A 20,032-nucleotide genomic window follows, 5' to 3' on the forward strand; every position below is an offset into this window, starting at 1 on the left:
CTGTAACCAGGCGGGTTTTATGTGTGTGTAATCGTAGGGCCAGCGTTATTTGTTTAAAAATTGAGAAGAAATTGTCATTTAAACTTTGCTTCCAGAGGTCCCATTGCCTATAAATGGATTCAAACTTTTTGCTGCCCAGTCTCAATGCCCTAACCCTTCTAACAGGGCTCTCCAATATTCACTGAATTTCCATCCTACAGCACAATTTTGAGCTGAAGCAGTATAGTTCCATTATCATATCTGCTTGATGGTTAGGCCCAAGGGGTCTACTAGTAGCCTTATCACCCAGGCTGATGAAAAGAAATAAGAATAGTCATAGTCATACAGAACATTGAAATTTGATGCACTTGGTCTGGGTTCCTTCTGGCTGAGCTATTTGTATGTTGATTAATAACTGAGTATGTATGCTCTCTGTGAGAAAGTCATGGATTTAGTGTGGGGTAAGGTTATGACAAGTATTTTTCTCACCATGCTCTCTTCTTGGAATATAATTTGTATCTACCAGGTGGAGAGTTTCATTTTGTCTTTCCGACACCTAAATGCTGCCACTGTTGGTCTTGGGTCAATGATGTCTACTTCCTCTAAATTGGAAGGGGAATTTAATTTCATTAGCCAACACTTACAGTCAGTATATTCAGGGAGGTAACCTCTTTTGGAGAGTCCTCACTATTTTCAGGATTTCCAAAGAAGCGATAATCACACTAACTTCATGGGCTTTTGGCCAGGGGGACATCCAATCATCAGAGAATCCTATTGGACTATCCACTCTCAATTTGTTAGCCAGCATGAAGCAAATGGCAGGACGAACAAAAAATTAGAGCAAAGGGAGAGAGAAATGGAGTCAGAGGATAGAAGAAAAGGACATCATCTTGGAGGTTAAAGGCTTGAGGATTGCCAAAGATGACAAGACATAGAATTTTGAGGGGTATATAATAATTGGTATGTGGGGTATGAAGGCTCAGGGGACAAGAGTTAAGCACGGTGAGGGCCTGGGGCAAAAGTTCAGTCCATTTCAGGGACTACTTGCCTGGGAACAATTTAAATAGTGTCTCTTTTGAAAAGACAGCTGTGATGCTCAGTTAGGTCAGCAGCATGAGAGTGGTAGCCTAGAAGGAAGTTCCAAATTTTGGAGCACCTACAATTTAGTTTCTTGAGAGGTAAAATGTACATCCTTTTCAGAGTCAATAAAATATAGGGATCAAAAGGGAACAAGAATAAGTTTAGCAAGGAAAAAACATTACTTGTTTTAAAGAGGAATTCCAGGTGGGGATCAACAAGAGACACCTTATGTCAGCATCATGTTTATGATGGCATATCTGTATGTCCCAACAGAAAGGGACAGTGAACCAAAGAAATTTATCAGAAGGAATATTGTTGATCTCTCCAGGGAATAAGCTCACATCTGGGAGCAGAGAATGCAATCATCTGTCACAACCTTGGCTACCACTGATGAGAAGGGGAAGTCTCCTTGTTTGAGCACAAATTGTTAAGGTGTGAATTTTCCTATAATTCAAGATTGTGTAGGTCCATTTTTTGAGGTGGTAGGAAAGTTCAGTATCCTGAGGGCTTTTTTCCTAAAATAAATAGACTGCTAGATATTTCTCTAGTGGAGATGAGTTTCTTCAGGATTTTCTGAGACTTGCAATTCAGGGTCTACAACCGTGGTGAGCCACATGCAGTCCCTGCATAGCAGGAGAAGGAGAATACTTTATTACAGAGGGGGAAATGAAGTTGAGAGGGGTACAGTAAACACAATGCATGGTTTTCATTATCTGAATCCTGATCAGGAAAGAGTAGTCTTTCTTCTTCCTGTTGGCTCTACTATTGGTGCAGGGTATGAGTTCTCCCCCTTCTGGTTTCCAAAATATATTTAATTGAGGCTATTGTATATTATTATTTTCTTAGATGTCTCCCTTTTGATCAGTATCTTTCTCTGAAAGCGTCACAGATCAAGAGTCTGTTTTAAAATTTCAGCAGATTTTGCCCCTCAGTGCCAGGAAGGAACTTTCTTGGGTGTTGTGTCTCACATTGGAGGGAAAGTTTACAGGTTGGAAATCTATTGAGATTACACTTGAGCAACAAATAGGGGTAAGAGGGACAACTGTCAGATACTTTTTTCTAAAGTCCATATGTTATTAAGTTCATAAACATTGAATATAATCTGAAGTATTATTCCAAAATCAAAGGTTAGACTACAAACTTCCAACAGGCTTGGTCCAGGTATCTTGAGAAAGATGTCTCATCAAATGTTATCTGCCTCAACTCCTGGAAATTTTTACTTTCAAGTTACCAAAAGATGTGCAGGTCCAGTCAGGTTCAATGCTTTCTTTGTGTGTCACTTGAATCCAAGAGTCTACTCTTTGGATATTTCTGGCAGAGCAATTTATTGGCAGTACCTGATAGAGGTCTTTTTAGTAATATCAAAAAGAGTTCTGGAAGTGTCTTTTCAAGTACACAAAGTATCCAGGTTAAAGGTGTGATGTTTAAGGTTTCTGTGTCCCAAGAGAGCACTGAAAAATACTGCTGTAGCAAAACATGGTTATTTTTAATAGAAGTAATTAGGCTTTTGCAATTATAGAGTATCTCCTTTTATTAGTTGAGAATCAAAGGAAGCAGGAGCCAAGTGCATTGAACATCCTGTGACTATATTTAAGGTTTTGAATTTATGTGTTCAAAAAGGGGTGGCTCTGATATTTATAATTCCATATATGATAAAAGGATTATAAAATAATATTATCAGCAATTTTACACCAACATAAGGGATACCTAGATGAAATGAATAAATATCTAGAAACACCTAACCTTCCAAGATTGAATTATTAAGAAATAGGAAATGTGAACAACCAATAATGAATAAGTAGATTGAGTTACCAAAAGCTTCCCAACAGAAATGACCAGCACCAGAGAGCTTCACTGGAGAATTCTACCAAAACTTTAAAGAAGAATTAATATACACCTTCCTAAAACTCTTCCCAAAATTTGAAGAGGGGGGTACTTCCTAAGCTTATATTATGAGACCAGATTTACTTTGACATGAAAACCAGGAAAAAGCAATTCAAAAAAAAAAAAAAGAAAGTTACAGACAAATATCACTGATGAAAATTGATATAAAAATCTTCAGCAATATATTTGCAAACCAAATTTTACAACACATTGTAAGGTTATACATAATGAGCAAGTGATGAAAGGATTCATGGAATGCAAGAATGGTTCAACATGTGAAAATCAATCTAACACATTACACTAACTGAATTAAAGACAAAAAGCTCATGATCATTTCAGTTGATGTAGAAAAAATATTTGACAAGATTGAACACCATTTCATGATAAAACAATTAATTACCAGAAATAGAAGGAAATTACTTCAGTATAAAAAGACCATTTATGAAAACTCACACCATATTCAATGGAGAATGTATGAAATCACTTTATCAAGATCAGGAACAAGTTTAGAATGCCTGCTTTTACCTCTCTGTTCAATGTAGTTTTTATTTATTTATTTTTTTTTTTGAGTTTCCGAGTCAAAATTTCTTCATCATAGAAAACAAAACCTAGAAATCATGGTGTTAAATATTGATTTATAATCTGTTTATAGGCAGTAACTGCACCTGTGGCAAATGGAAGTTCCCAGGCTAGAGGTCAAAAGCGTTGAGAATTGGAGCTGCAGCTGCTGGCCTATGCCATGGCCACAGCAATGCAAGATCTGAGCCACATCTGTGACATAAGCTGCAGCTTGTGGCAACATCAGATCCTTTACCCACTGAGTGAGGCCAGTGATGGAACTTGCTTCCTCACAGACACTATTTTGGGTTCTTAACTTGCTGAGCCAAAACTGGAACCTCTATTTATTGTAGTATTGGAGATCCTAGTCAGAGGACTTAGAAAAGAAAAATATTAATTCAACATTCAAATTGTATAGAAAGAAGTAAAATAATCTCTGTGCAGATGAAATAAATCTGCACGATGTAACATTTTCCCCCAATCATTGTTAGAACTAATAAACTAACTCATAGAAGTTGTAGAATACAAAGTTAACATGCAAAAATCAGTTGCAATCTATACACTTAACAATGAGTTAAAAAAATTAGAAAAACTCCACTTACAATAACTTCAAAAAGAGTAACACACTTAATGATTAAATCTAACCAAGGAAGTGAAAGATTTGCATAATGAAAACTAAAAAATATTGATGAAATAATTTTAAAATTACAAAGGTAAATGGAAAGACATTTTTTGTTAATGAATTGGAAGATAATACTGTTAAGATGCCCATAGTACCCAAAGGAATTATGTATGTTACCCAATCCTTATGAAAAGGGCATTTTGGTTATGGCATTTTTTTGCTGATATGAAAAGTTATCCTTAAATTAATATACAATCACAAGGAACCCTGAATAGTAAAATGATTTTGAAAAATAACAAAATTGGGGAATTCACACTTTCTGATTTCAGAACATATTACAAAGCTGTAATAATCAAACAGTGTGGTACTGGTGTAAAGACAGGTATATCGCCCAAAGCAATAGAGTAAAGAGCTCAAAAATAAACCCTCATGGATATGGTCAAATGATAGTCTGTGAAGGTTCCAGGACCACTTATTGGGAGATGGACACATTGAACAAATGATGTTAGAAAAACTGGATATCTGTAAACAAAATAATAAATTTTGACCATTATACCATATACAAAAACTAACTCAAATGGATAAAAGATGTTAACTTAAGACCTACAAGTATAAACCTCATAAAAGGAAACATAAGTGAAAGTCTTTGTGATATTTGATTTACAATAATTTCTTGTATACAAGTGAAAGCCATTGTGATATTTCACTTACAATAATTTCTTGTATACAACACCAACAAAATAAAAAACAAATAGGACAATATCAACCTTTAAAAACTTATGCATCAAAGAACACAGTCAAGGGAGCTCCCACCATGGTACAGTGGTTTAAGAATCCAACTACAGTGGCTAAGTTCTCTGTGGAGGTGAGGGTTTCATCCTTGGCTCAGCACAGTAAGTTAAAGTATATAGCATTGCCACAGCCTTGGTTTGGGTGATAGCTGTGGCTAGGACTCAATTCCTGGCCCAAAAACTTCCATATGCAGTGGGTGCAGCCTTCAAAAACAAAAACAAAAACAAAAGAAAGAACACTGTCAACAGAGTGAGAAAGCAACATATGGAATGAAAGAAAGTGTTTGAAAAATCATATATCTATTAAGGAGTTAATATCCATAATATATAAAGAACTCCTTTAGCTCAACAATAAAAAAGAGATAATGTAATTAAAAATAAGCAAAGAACATGAATTGACATTTCTACAAAGTTTAAATAGCTAAATAGCATATGAACAGATGTTTAACATCATAATTATCAGAGAAATTCAAATTAAAACCACAGTAGATATCATCTCACATCTATTTGATGGATAATAAAACAAACAAAACATATACAGAAATAACAAGTATAGTGAGTATTAGAAAGTTGGAAAACATGTGCACTGCTGGTGGGATTGTAAAATAATGTACCACTATGGAAAACAATAAGGAAATTCTTTAAATATTAAAGAACTACTAGATATTCTAGCAATAATTCTTTTGAGTATTTATCCAAAAGAATTTAAAGCAGGGTAAAAAAGGTATTTACTTGCTCATGTTCATAGCAGCACTATTTATAATAGCCAAGTGATGCAAACAACTCAAACGTCCATTGATTCATAGATTGCTAAATAAAATGTATGTATACACACTGGAATACTATTTAGGCTTAGTATTTAAGGAAATATGTCATATGTTACAACATGGATGCATCTTGAAGATATATAGTAAGGGAAATAAACCAATGTCATGGGAAATATCTAAAGGTAAATTAATATCAATCCTATTCAAACTCCTCCAGAAGTATAAGAGGTGATAATACTATTTAACACATTTTATAAGGCCAGGATTACTTTAATACCAGAAACAAACTAGATGCCACAAGAAAAAACAATTACAAACCAATATCTGCTGTAAATATAGATTTAAAATGTTAAATAAAATATTATCAAATGTAATTAGTTTGCCAGAATAACCATAACAAATACCACAGACTGAGCATGTTAAACAACATAAAGGTATTTTCTCATATTTCTGGAGGCTATAAGTCCAATAAAGGTTCTGGCAAGTTTGGTTTCTTCTAAAGTATTCTCTCCTTGGCTTGTAGATGGCCATTTTCTCTTTGTGTTTTTATATGGTCTTTTCTCTGTATGTATATGTTCCCTAACCTCTTCTTGTAAAAACACCAGTCATATTGGATTAGAACCCATCCCAATGACCTGGTTTAACCTTAGTTATCACTTTAAGAACCTTCTCTCCAATTATAGTCACATTCTGAAGTACCAAGCTTAGGACTTCAACATATGGATTTTGAGTGGAGACAATTAAGCCTACTATACAAAATAAATCCAGCATCACATTAAAAGATCATCATGACTATGGAATTTATTGCATGAATGCAAGGTTGGTTAAACATTAAAAATCAATAAATGCACTACATCTCATTAATAGAATGAGAGAAAATAACCCACATGATCATTTCAATTTATGCCAAAAATCATTTGTTAAAATTTAACATCACTTTATAAAAGAACACTTCAGGAGTTCCCATCATGGCTCAGTGGTTAAAAAAATCTGACTAGGAACCATGAGGTTGTGGGTTCAATCCTGGGCCTTGCTCAGTGGGGTAAGGGTCCAGCATTGCCATGAGCTGTGGTGTAGGTTGCAGATGCAGCTTGCATCTGGTATTGCTGTGGCTCTGGCATAGGCTGGCGGCTATAGCTCCCATTAGACCCCTAGCCTGGGAACCTCCATATGCCATGGGTGTGGCTCTAAAAAGACAAAAAGTAAATAAAATAAAATAAAATATTTTATTTTATTTTTGTTCTAGAAAAGGCAAAAAAAAAATACTTCAAACTAGAAGAAAAATACTTACATGTTATAAAGGACATTTATTTAAAACCCACAGGAGTTTGCTTATGGTGCAGAAAGTTAAAGATCTGGCATTGTTATTGCAGAAGTTGCAGTTGCTGCTGTGGCACGAATTCAAACTCTGGCCTAGGAACTTCCACATGCCACAAGCATGGCCAAAAAAAGAAAAAAATCCACATATAACATCACACTCATCAATGAAAGACTAAAATATTTCTCCTTAAGATTAAGAGAACAAGACGAGGATGCTTACTTTTATCACTTCTATTCAACATGGTACTAGAAGTCCAACAGTGACCCTCATGGTGTTTATCTTGGTGCATTTAGATCTCACTATCTCCAGATCTATGATAATTTTGAAAAACAATAGCATCATAACTGCACAAGCTGTGAAAACAGAAGCCTAACAGCCACTAGAGGAGGGCAATAGGCTTAGAGCTTCCTCAAATGCCTCATTTTCAAATAATTATTATTAGTTGACCCCAAGGAAGTTCAAATTTTTGCTGTTCTAGACAAAGACTTTGAAAGTTATGTTATATGTTCAAGGAAACATAGGAAGCTATATCAAAATATTTAGAGATATATGAAAGTTAGGTACCTCAGAAGAGACTATGAATAAAGAGATAGAAATTATGAAAAATTACCAAATAGATTACCTTGAATTGGAGTTCTCACTGTGGCACAGTGTGTTAGGGATCTGATGTTGTCTCTGAAGCAGCACAGGTACAATCTTTAGCCCAGCACAGTGGGTTAAGGATCCAGCATTGCCACAGCTGTGGTGTAGGTCACATATGTAACTTGGATTTGATCCCTGGCCTGGGAACTTCCATATGCTATGGGTGTGGCCAAATAAAAAAGTGCTGGAGTTGAAAAATATAATAGTTGAAATGGAAATATTCACTACATGGTCAACAGTAGATCTGAAGTGATAGGGGATTAAATCAGTGATCTCAAAATAGGTTAATTAGAATTATTCGGCCTGAGGTACAGAAAGAAAAAATAATGAGAAAAATGAATACAGTTTCAGGGACCATGAGACACATCAATTGTACCAACATACCTACCATGGAAATCTCTGATACAGAGGCAAAAAGAAAAAAAATGGGAAAAAATATTTGAAGAAATGGAAAAATCTTCCTAAATTTAATGTAAAATCTTAATTTATACTTCCAAGAAGGGTAATAAATTTCAGGTAGGATAAATATAAAGAGATCCATACAAAGATAATGTAATAAAATTGAAAATCAAACATTAAGAGATAATCTTGAAACTATCAAAATATAAGTAACAAGTCATACACAAGATGCTTCAAAAAGATGAACAGCATATTTGTTATTAGGACACTTGGAAGCCAGAGACTGTGGAATGACATTTATTCTTTTTTTTTTTTTTTGTCTTTTTAGGGCTGCACCAATGGCATATGGAGGTCCCCAGGATAGGGGTCAAATTGAAGCTGTAGCTGCTGTCTTACACCACAGTCACAGGATCCTAGTCATGTCTGAAACCTATACAACAATGCTATGGGTGTGGCCAAAAAAAAAAAGGCCAGAGCTCACAACAATGCTGGATCTTCAACCCAATGAGCAAGGCCAGGGATCAAACCTGAATCCGCATGGATGCTAGTCAGATTCGTTCCCACTGAGCCATGACAGGAACTCCTGGAATGACTTTTAAAATGCTGTAAGTATAACTGTCAAGAACTCTATACATGGCAAAGCTGACCTTCAAAAATGAAGGAGAAATTAAGATATTCAAGATTAACAAAATGTAATAAAGTTAACAGCCAGCATTTCTGCCCTACAACAAATGCTAAAGAGAGTCTTTCAGGACAAAATGATGGGCGTTCCATAGTGTTTTGAATCTACATGAGGAAATAGCTTTGGGGGAGATAACAATATAGGTAAATATAAAATACAGTATAAATACATTTTCATTCCAAAACTTTTCTTCCATTTTCTTCTATCTGATTTACAACTTCATAAAATAATAATTATAAAATATATGATAGGTTATAATTTATAAAGATGTAATTTATATGTCAATAAGAGTTCAAAGTATGGGGAAAAGTCAGAGTGATATAGTAAGAAAATTTTGGTATAATATTGAAATAAGTTGGTATTAATTCAAACTAGATTTTTATGAGTTAAGAAATTTTTGTAACCTTTAAGGAAATCTCTAAGTAAATTACAAAAACTACATTAAGAGAAATTACAAGAGGATTAAGATGGAATACCACAAAACTTCTATTTAACACAAAATATGGCAGTAATGGAGCAATAGAGGAATAAAAAAGGTAAACAGAAAACAATTATTAAAAGACACACATAACTCCTACCTTATCAGTGTTTACATTAAGTATAAATGAATTAAAATTATAATCAAAAGGAAGGGATTGGCAATAGGGAACAAAACATTATAAGCATATTATATCTGCAAAAGAAATATTTATGATTCAAAACCACGAATCAATTGAAAACAATAGGATGGAAAATGATATATTATGCAAATGGTAAAAAAAGGAGAACTGGAGTGGATAAAGTTATAGTGAATAAAGAAAATAATTTTTACTAGAGACAATGAAGGACATTTTATAGTAATAAAAGGGTTATTATATCAGGAAAACAACAAATATAAATATATATATAAACCTAAGAACAGAGTAAAAAATACATGAATCATAAAATGATATGTGGAGTTCTCATCGTGGCACAGTGGAAATGAATCTGACTAGGAACCATGAGGTTGCAGGTTATATACCTCAGTGGATAGAGGATCTGGCATTGCCATGAGCTGTGGTGTAGGTCACAGCTCAGATCCGGCATTGCTGTGGCTCTGGTGTAGGCTGGCAGCAACAGCTCCAATTAGACCCCTAGCCTGGGAACCTCCATATGCCATGGGTGTGGCTCTAAAAAGACAAAAAGTAAATAAAATAAAATAAAATAAAATGACATGTAATGAAGAGTGTTAGCAAAATGGGGGACCAGGAAGTTCCAAGTTCCCTTTTCTCTACAAAAACATCAAAAAAATGAGATGTTGTCTGAATTTCATAGGAGTTCTGAAAGCCAGTCAAAGGTTTATAGAAACGAAGCAAAAGCATAATCAAGAAAATAAGTTTTCAAAATGGTAGGAGAATTTTTTTTTAACCTTTTCCTATCTTGCTCTTTTACTTAATGGTATATATCATTAAGCATTTTTCCATGTCGTTAAGAACACTTCACAAGCATCGTTTGTAACGGTGGCACAATATTCTATCTTGTACAGACAGTTCCATTTACTTACCCATTTCCCCAGATCCAATGTTTAAGTGTTTCTACCCATAATATTTTACTATTATGAATGATACTGTGATGAACATATTGCACATAAATCTTTGTCCATGCATAAAATTATTTTCCTTGGAGAAATACTCAAATCTAAAACTTACTACTCAATTTTCGTTCCAGAACAAAATGGTAGGAGAATTTTATATTTTTACTTTCACTTGCTCCACTTCCTTCCCATTGAGGCAGTTTAAGTCTTGAGCAGTGGCATACAGGTTTTTGGTTCCCCTCCTTGAGCTGTAGGTAACAGAGTAGAACTTATTAGCAAACTATATAGTACATCTGTTCAAATCTCACTGAAGACTGATTTGCTCATCTATGTCAAGCATAAGTTGCAATTCATAAGGTTCTGCTCACCAAAGCTACAAGAGAATTACAAATAAAAAAGCACAAGAGTAAGAGTTTCCAGGTGGAAACATACCATAGGTCATTTAAGCCCTGAAGAAGTAGGGATGAGATTCTTAAAAATTAGGATTTTTCAAAAGCAGTTATAACTGAAGTTGAATCGCTGCCTTACATTATATATAAAATGTAACTCAAAATGCAACAAATATTCAAAAGCTAGTACTATAAAACTTAGAAAAAACTCATGGAAGTGTTTATGTCATTAGGTTTGTGATAATATCTTGGATATGGCACCCAAATCACAGGTAACAAAAAAAATAGATACACTGGTTTTCATAATAATTTAAAATATTTGTGCAGCAACCGACACTATAAAGAGTGTGAAAAAACAACCCACAATAAGGGAGGATATTTGTAAGTCATATATCCGGTAGGAGATTAGTATCCAGAATATATGGAACTCCTACAACTCAACAAAAAGAAAATAAATAATTTAATAAAAAATTAGCCAAGGACTTGAATAGACATTTCTCCAAAGAAGATATACATAAGGATAATGTGAACAATATCAGTTATTAGGGGTATACAAATTAAAAACAGTTTGATACTACTTCACACCCATTAGAATATCTATTATATATAAAAAAATAGAAAATTAACAGGTGTTAGGGAAGTTGTGGAGAAATTTTAGCCCTTGTGCATTGCCCATGGGAATGTAAAATGGCACAGTCAATGTGGAAAGGAGTATGGCAGTTTCTCAAAGAGTTAAACCTAGATTTTTCATATGACCTACCAAAATTACTTCTAGGTGTCTACCCAAAATAATTGAAAATAGAGCTCAAAAACATATTTGAACACAAATGTTCATAGTGTAATTATTCAAAAGAGCTACAAGGTAGAAACAATTCAAATGCCCATCAAGAGAAGAATACATAAACAAAGTGGAATATATATATATGTATATGTATATATAATGGAATATTATTCGATCTTAAAAGGGAATGAAATTCCAATAGATTCTACAACATGGAGGACCTTGAAAACATTATGCTAACCTGAATAGGCTAGACAAAAAGGACAGATGATTCAACTTACAAGAGTTACCTAAAAGAGACACATTCATGAAGAGTCAAAGTATAATAGAGGTTAACAGGGCTGGGATGAGAGAAGAATTTTTTTAATGGATATGGAGTTTCATTGGGCATGATCAAAAAGTTATGGACTTAATACTGATGAATTGTACACTTTAAAATGGGTAAAAGGTAACATTTATGTTACCACAGCTAAAAAATTGGAAAAATGTATGGGGATAAATATATAATTCAGCTATAATAGTATTTGGCTACATCAATACTCAATATTTAATAACTCATAGAAAAACTAGGCTAGGCAGAACAGCAACAAGGAAATAGAGTAATTTTACCACATTATAAACAATTTATATCTACTTGTCATCTGGAGGACCTTCCACATAATAACAGGAGTCATATATTATTCTCAAGCTCATATTGAACATTCTCCAGGATAGATTAAAAAACAAGTCTGATTTAATTACTTTAAATCAATGAAGTTATGTCTTTCATCTATTCTCATGAGTTTTCTAAATTATAATTGATTGAAGTAAAAATCATATTTTCTGCTGTGATTTGCAGTTATAATGAAAAATATTTTAGAAATTTTATTATTAATGAAGATAAAAATTTATAAAAAGGGCAACAAGAATTCAACGATTCACTTGAAATAGTAATGTACTGATAAAACTATACTGTATGTACTGTGTGGTTATTTATATATAATGTATTACCTAAAGCATCCACAAAACTTATACAAAAATACTTAAAATATGGATATATCAAGATGGAATTTTCTAAAAATGTGAAATGAATACATCTGAGGGTGGAAAAAAATAGATAAACTAAAAAAAGAGACAAAACAGGAAAATAAAGTGGCAGATTCAATCCCTAACGTACAGGCATAACTTGAAGATACTGCGGGTTCAATTACAGACATCCACAATAAAATGAATATCACAATAAAGTGCGTCATATGATGTTCTTTTTGGTTTTCCAATGTTTTTGGTTTAAACCACATTGTCATCTATTAAGCGTGGAATAGCATTGTGCCTAAAAAACCCAATGTACATACCTTAATTAATATATTTTATTGCTAAAAATGCTAATCATCATCTGAGACTTCAGGCATTGTAATGTTTTTGCAATAGTAACATCAAAGACAATAGATCACAGATAACCACACAAATACAATAAATTTAGAAAGTTTGAAACATTGTAATAATTACCAAATTATGACAAAGAGAGAAAGTGATCAAATACTGATGTAAAATGGCACCAATAGACTTGCTCAACACAGGAGTGAAACAAACCCTCAATCTGCAAAAAAAAAAAAAAAAAGAAAAAAAATGCATATCTGTGAAGCACAATAAAATAAGGTATGCCTGTATGAATAATTACTTTAAGTCCAAATATTATAATTATATCAAATAAAAGCTTTGGCAGAGTGAAAAACAACAAAAAACTAAAACAAGGAAAAAACCCAACAAAAAGCATTATGACCTAACAATATACTGTCTACAAATAACTGAATTTAAATATGATAGTATATAAGGTAAAATTAAAAAGAAAAAATATATATCATGCAAACATTAATCAAAGGAAAACAGAAGTGACTATATTAAAATCAGATAAAGTAAACTGTAGAGCAAAGAAAATTACCAGGGACAGGGAAGAGCATTGCATAATGAACATGGGGTCAGTCCACCAAGAAAACAAAACAATCTTAAAGATCCATGCACCAAACAACAGTGCTGCAAAACAGTGTAAAGCAAAAACTGAGCAAACTGAAAAGCGAAATAGGCAAATCGACAATTATATTTGAAGATTTCATACTCCTCTCACAATGATTGATAGAACAACTAGATAAGAAGTCAGCAAAAACATAGAAGATATAGAACATTGCAGCACTATCAACCACTGGGAAATAATCAATATTTATAAAACATTTGCCCTCAAAACTGTTGAATACTTATTCCTTTTGCCTGATCATGGAATATATATACCAAAGCAGAACATTTGGACCATAACAAACTTGAAAACTTTTAAAAATTGTAGAATTTTGCTTTAATACTACTGAATTTTTGCAGCTGTAGACAAGTTTATTCTAAAATTTTTATGAAAAGTCAAGGCAAGTAAAGATGTATTTGTATGTAAACATAAATATACAAATACATGCAAAATACATAATATTGAAAAAGTAGAATAAAAAGGGAGAAATCACCCTACTTGATTTTAGGACCTACTATATAGCTATTGCAATTAAGATTTGTGTACTGGTGGAGGTTGTATTGGTGGGGCAGAATAAAAAGCCCAGATATTGATACTCCCAAATACGGCCAACTGAATTTTTAGAAATGTGCAAAGTTATTCAATGGAGAAAAAAATAACCTTTTAAATAAATAGTATTGGAGCAGTTTTACATCCATATGCCAAAAAAAAAAAGAAAAAAGAAACTGGAACCTCATTCTAAATCTCACACTTTATTCAAAAATTAGCTCAAAATGAGTTATGGACTTAAAACTATAAAACTTTGGGAAGATAACAGGAGAAAACCTTCAGGACCTAGTAAGAACCTCAATGGTTTGTTCAATTTTCACCTTCTATTATTTCATCTAATTCAAGTAAGAAATTTATTTTTACTGAATATTCTCCAGTGTCTTTAAACCTCCTCCCTGTTTTCTGCATAGGATTTGGAATCTGTCTAGACTTGGGTTAAAATCCAGATTCTGCCACTTACTATCAAGGTGACCTGCAAACATGGTTTTAATAACTGTAGGAAGATTTTTTTGTGCATATCAAATGCAATAATGCATATAAACATTCTTATATGTCAGGCACTGGGTAGCATTTTTTAAAAAATAGCTATTATTGAAGCCTAAAGTCATACAATCTTCTGCCTGGCATACAAGATCTTCCAATATGTGGCCCAAACTATCCATCCCATTCTACTTTCTCTGTACACTATTCACTTACTTCCCCACTATGCCATATCTTAGCTTTTTTCACATTCAACCCTAATTCCTTTATAAAGTCATCAATAATCACTTCAATCTATATTCGCTTAACCCTTTTCTGAACTTCTATATACTTCTATAGTACTTATTAGTTGTATCTCTAATATATACACGAATATTCCTTTTTTTCACTTTTTTTTCTTTTTTCTTTAGGGCCGCACCCATGGCATATGAACATTCCCAGGCTAGGGGTTGAATTGGAGCTGCAGCTGCCAGCTTAAGCCACAGCCATAACAATGTGGGATCCGAGCAGTGTCTGTGACCTATACCACAGCTCATGGCAATGCCAGATTGCCACATCCTTAACCCACTGAGCAAGGCCAAGGATCAAACCCACATCCTCATGTAAACTATAGATCCTCATGGATACAGGCTCATTTACTGCTGAGGAACAATGGGAACTCCATGTACAAATGTTCTATACTATTTTTCAAATCTACTGAATGTGTATCTTGGCCCTGAAATCAGTTAGTCTTCACATAGAGAAGACTTTATAGCCACAGTTTTCTCTGAATAAATCATCCTTAATTTCAGCTAGACTTGGGTTAAAATCCAGATTCTGCCACTTTTTTATTAGCAAAAATTATGTCATTTGAAATTTTTAATGAAAAATACACAGTTCTGTTATATATAGAGAAATTCTATTAGCCATAGAAATGTCATGTATGTGAAATGAAAAGAGTAAAAACCTTTCATCTCTTAGGAAAACTGATCTGAAAATCACATTTAAGGAACACTATTCTTTGCTTACAAGCCCTTTAAATCTAGAGAAGATGTATATCAGTATGGGAATAAAAATCTTCACTTCTATTAAGATTTCTTTTGAAGAACTTATTTCCTATTTTTGTGTTCTGTCTTCTCTTTGGTGTATGACTTCTTAGTGTTCATAATAAGCGATCGACCTCCTCATCTTGAGTTTCTGCAACCAATTTTACTCTGTACAATAGGTTAACAGGTAGAGACATAATTTGCTTAATTAATTTAGAACTTCTTTAAGAGCCCTGTTCTCAAATTCAGTCTTTCTCTCTGTTTCAGTCTATTAGTTTCACTCTTAGATATTCATGTGTTTAAATTGTATCTGTTGGATTGTCAATAATTAAATAACAATTTTAATCATTGTACAATGGAATACAATTAGATTTCCAAAACTTTATTATTCTCTTTAACTAGATCTGGAAACTAGAAGGCCAGACAACAAATCTTATAAAAGAATAGTGCTCAGAAGTCATGGTCTTGCTTTAGATATATCATAGGATAAAGAAAAAGAGAATGTAAATTCAAATTTTTTACTACCTAATTTTTAATTCCAAATAACACACTTTAAAAATGAAATTTCAAAATAGATTAAGCCATAAAAGTGATTATTTTCAGTGTTACTATGCTCCTTTTGATATTATCAGCAACATTGTAGTATCAGTAAACAGTATCTATATATATGTTTTTGGGGTTGGAAGATGCAAATCACTACATTTAGAATGGATAAGCAATAGGATCCTACAGTACATGGAACTATGTATTGTAGTGATGGAAGATTTTATATATATAAAATCTGGGTCACTATGCTGTTCAGCAGAAATTGACAAAACACTGTAAAATAACTACTTTTTAAAAAGGGTATAATTCATTTTATGACACAGTAAAACCTTTTAGTTATGTTGAAGTACCAATCAAAATTCTGTATATATTTAAAATTTTTCTTCAAGATATTTCCCCTGTTTCATCCAACTGGTAACTAAATAACTAAAGTAACATAATATCCTAATTTTTAAAAATGGGATAATAAAAAGTGTGAATTAAAGGCTTTTAATTTAGATAAGAGCAAATATGAGAATAATGTCTAAGTACAACAATATCAGAATAGATGTTTTCCACTTGAGTAATTTTCTGGGATCATATATAGCAGAATTTTTACTAGCAAAAAAGTTTTTTTTGCTGGAATATAACACCGAACTACTCATTCAAATAAATTGATTTTAGAAAAATTGACATTATTCATTTTTCTCACAAAAATCTCTAATAAATTTAATTGTTGATAATTTAATGTATATCTTCTTTTGGTTGCACAGATCACATGTATAAACATGATCCTTGCTCTGGTGATAAAAAGATGGGAAATAATGAAAGATGGAAAGATGACATTATTTTCCTAATATGAATAGGACAGTAATGGGAGTGAATGTATTTATCCATATTCTCTCTTTACTCATATGCGTTCCCTCTCATATTCGATATTTGGCTAAGAGTCACGTTTATATCTCTGGAGACTAGCATGAAGTTACCTGACTCATCAGAAATAATCCATGGCTGAAGTTCGCCTTACTAGTACCTTGTTCTGCTATTAGACATGTGAATTGATACCAAAATATATGCCATAGATTATTGAACAAATGATGCTGGATAAATATGGAAAAAATTGAGAGGGAATCATGTCTTAGCTCTATACATATATAAAAATTAATAGAAATACACTCAGCATACACATCTGTCTTTATACAATCCCAGTAGAATGCAATGCTAAAGTCAAAACAAAGCAAGGTATTGAAAATTATGATATATAAAAAGATAAACCACCAGTGTGTGAACAAATGCAAAATGTAGGTAAAAATGTGGGTCTAATATCTGTGCCATATATAACAAAGAATTAATAATTTTAGCATATATATAGCACTCACAATTAACAATAAAATGTGCATTAATTAATTTACATTTATTAATTAAATTAATAAAAATGTAATAAAATGTGATCATCCAAAGACAAAAATGTACAGAAGATTTGAACGACTAAGAAAACAGTAAATGGCAAACTGCCAAAACAATACAAAAAAAAAATTCAAGCCTCTCCATGGTAATAGAAATGTGAACTGCAACAAAATTATGATACAGCTTTTTTTCTTCTAACATTTAAAATATCATAGAGGAGTTTCCGTTGTGATGCAGGGGAAACAAATCTGGCTAGTATCCATGAGGATGTGGGTTTGATCCCTGGCCTCAGTCAGTGGGTCAGGATTAGCATTGCTGAGAGCTGTGGCGTAGGTCACAGATGAAGCTTGGATCCCGTGTTGCTGAGGCTGTGGCATAGACTGGCAGCTGCAGTTCTGATTAGACCCCTGGCCTGGGAATTTCCGTATGGCACAGGTGCAGCTTTAAAAAGCAAAATAAATAAATAAAATAAAATATCATAGAAAGTCTGTCTCGTCTTAAAGTTGTGGTATTTTTCTCTTTATGTTATTGAAAAACTGAAAAGCATTTGTGCATATACGTAATTATTTCCTTATGTAAATTCCTGGAAATAAATATGCTGGGTTAAAAATTACACACATTCTAAAAGACACCTTATAGAAAAGTGTCATTTCCTTCTCTCTACAATTTTCTTAGTTTTCATTCCCCAGAAACAGACCTGGAGACAAGATTCATAGTGCAACTCATTTGGTATCTTGTCCCAGGAAACACCTGTAGGGAAGAGAAGAGAGACGAGGCAGAGAGAGCAGCAAATAGAGTCTGCTCTTTACCAAGCAACTTATTGTTATGGGCAGTTGGGGCTTAATCCTTCTGGAAAAATCTTAGGGACAGTATAGTATATACACCTCAGATTTTATCCCACTCAAAGAGTGAGGGGCCATTTAATTAGGCGAGTTCATTCCTTTGGTAGTGAGATGCAGATGCTGATAGTTGGATGTCAAGCTAAAGTGCATTGAAATGTTATGTCCTGAAGGCAGGTGCATTGGGTGTTTATATTGTCTATTAAAACACCCTATCTGGAGTTCCTGTCGTGGCTCAGTGGTTAACGAATCAGACTAGGAACCATGAGGTTGCGGGTTTGATCCCTGGCCTCACTCAGTGGGTTAAGAATCTGGCATTGCGGTGAGCTGTGGTGTAGGTCGCAGACATGGCTCAGATCCTGCGTTGCTGTGGCTCTGGTGTAGGCCAGTGGCTACTGCTCTGATTCGACCCCTATCCTGGGAAACTCCATATGCTGTGGGTGTGGCCCCGGAAAAAGATGAAAAAAAAAAAAAAACCCTATCTAAAATTTTACTCTCTCTATATATACACACACACATTCACACAATCCCCTTCCTTCATTTATTTTTTCTTTGGTACTCTACCACTATATATTTTACTTATTAATATTTTTATTGTTTGTCAATCCTCTCTAAAATTCATACTCCTTTAAAACAGGAAGAAAATGTCTTTGGAATTCGGACATACATGTGGCAATTTAGAAGTCTCCAGATCCAAACATCTAGCAAACAAAAGCAATAATGGAATAGTCCCTTTCAATTTGGGCAGGATCTCATAGAATTAGAATCTGGAAAATGGTAATTGCTTAAAAGGACAATTACCTCCTATCAGGAAATGAAAAATACTCTAATTTGTATTGGAGAGGAAAATTAGACCCAAATTAATCACTTAAGTTGTAATATGTTCAATTTCAACATTTCCATTTTTAAGAAATTCCCATTGTGTCTCAGTGGTAATGAACCCGACTAGTATCCATAAGGATGCGAGTTTGATCCTTGGCCTCACTCAGTGGGTTAAAGATCTGGCATTGCTGTGAGCTGTGGTAAAGGTAGCTGACATGGCATGGATCCCATGTTGTGGCTGTGGTGTAGGCTGGCAATTGCAGCTCCAATTAGAAGCTTAGCCTAGGAGATTCAATAAGCTCACAAAACCAGTTTTTGAGTAGTTCTTAGTACTCATTGTGAAGGCAAAACAACTCCTCCAGTAATTCAATACTATCCCATTTCCTCTAATATTCCGAAGTATACAGCAAAGTGTTTGAAGTTAAAGGCTGTACTTTAATTATCTTTAATCCCTGGCATGAGTAAGGGAGTAGAGTCTAGTAAGTTGTAGTCATTCAATGAATAATTGAATGAATCAAATAATTAAAAAATGAAAGAGGATTATCTATTTTAAATGGTTTACAAAGATTCATACAATTGATTGTAATACTTAAAAAAACTGGTAGTATTGTGGCAAAAACTAGTTACACTTTGTTTTGAACTGACAGATTTTTCATTGCAATGATCTGGTTTTCCAACTTCCTAATATTTTAAATAAGGTGTTTTTTTTTGTTTTTGTTTTTTGTTTTTTGTGGGTTTTTTTTGTCTTTTCTAGGGCCGCACCCATGGCATATGGAGGTTCCCAGGCTAGGGGTCTAATTGGAGGTGTAGCTGCCGGTCTTTGCCAGAGCCACAGCAACTCGGGATCTGAGCCGCATCCATGACCTAGGCCACAACTCACAGCAACGCCAGATCCTTAACCCAGTAAGCAAGACCGGGGTTCGAACTCGCAACCTCATTGTTCCTAGTCGG

The 20,032-nt window shown here is 33.7% G+C and overlaps 1 long non-coding RNA gene across 2 annotated transcripts in view; it reads right to left on the reverse strand.

Annotated features, from left to right (window-relative positions):
• Positions 1-20,032, reverse strand: part of LOC146394681 (uncharacterized) — an 81,191-nt gene that overhangs the window by 12,808 nt on the left and 48,351 nt on the right. Inside the window, exons 3-4 of one of the 2 annotated variants that reach the window (XR_014835914.1) lie at positions 12,933-13,023; positions 10,393-10,525 (exon numbers count right to left, since the gene is read on the reverse strand). This is a non-coding gene — a long non-coding RNA (uncharacterized LOC146394681). The remainder of the gene's footprint in view (positions 1-10,392; positions 10,526-12,932; positions 13,024-20,032) is intronic. The other variant, XR_014835915.1, reaches the window with a different exon arrangement.

The sequence above is a fragment of the Sus scrofa genome, chromosome X, assembly GCF_054392235.1.
Source record: "Sus scrofa isolate SSC_HxYL_T2T_F1_AM1 chromosome X, Sscrofa_HxYL_maternal_Yorkshire_Landrace_v2.0, whole genome shotgun sequence".
NCBI classification, from domain to species: domain Eukaryota; kingdom Metazoa; phylum Chordata; class Mammalia; order Artiodactyla; family Suidae; genus Sus; species Sus scrofa.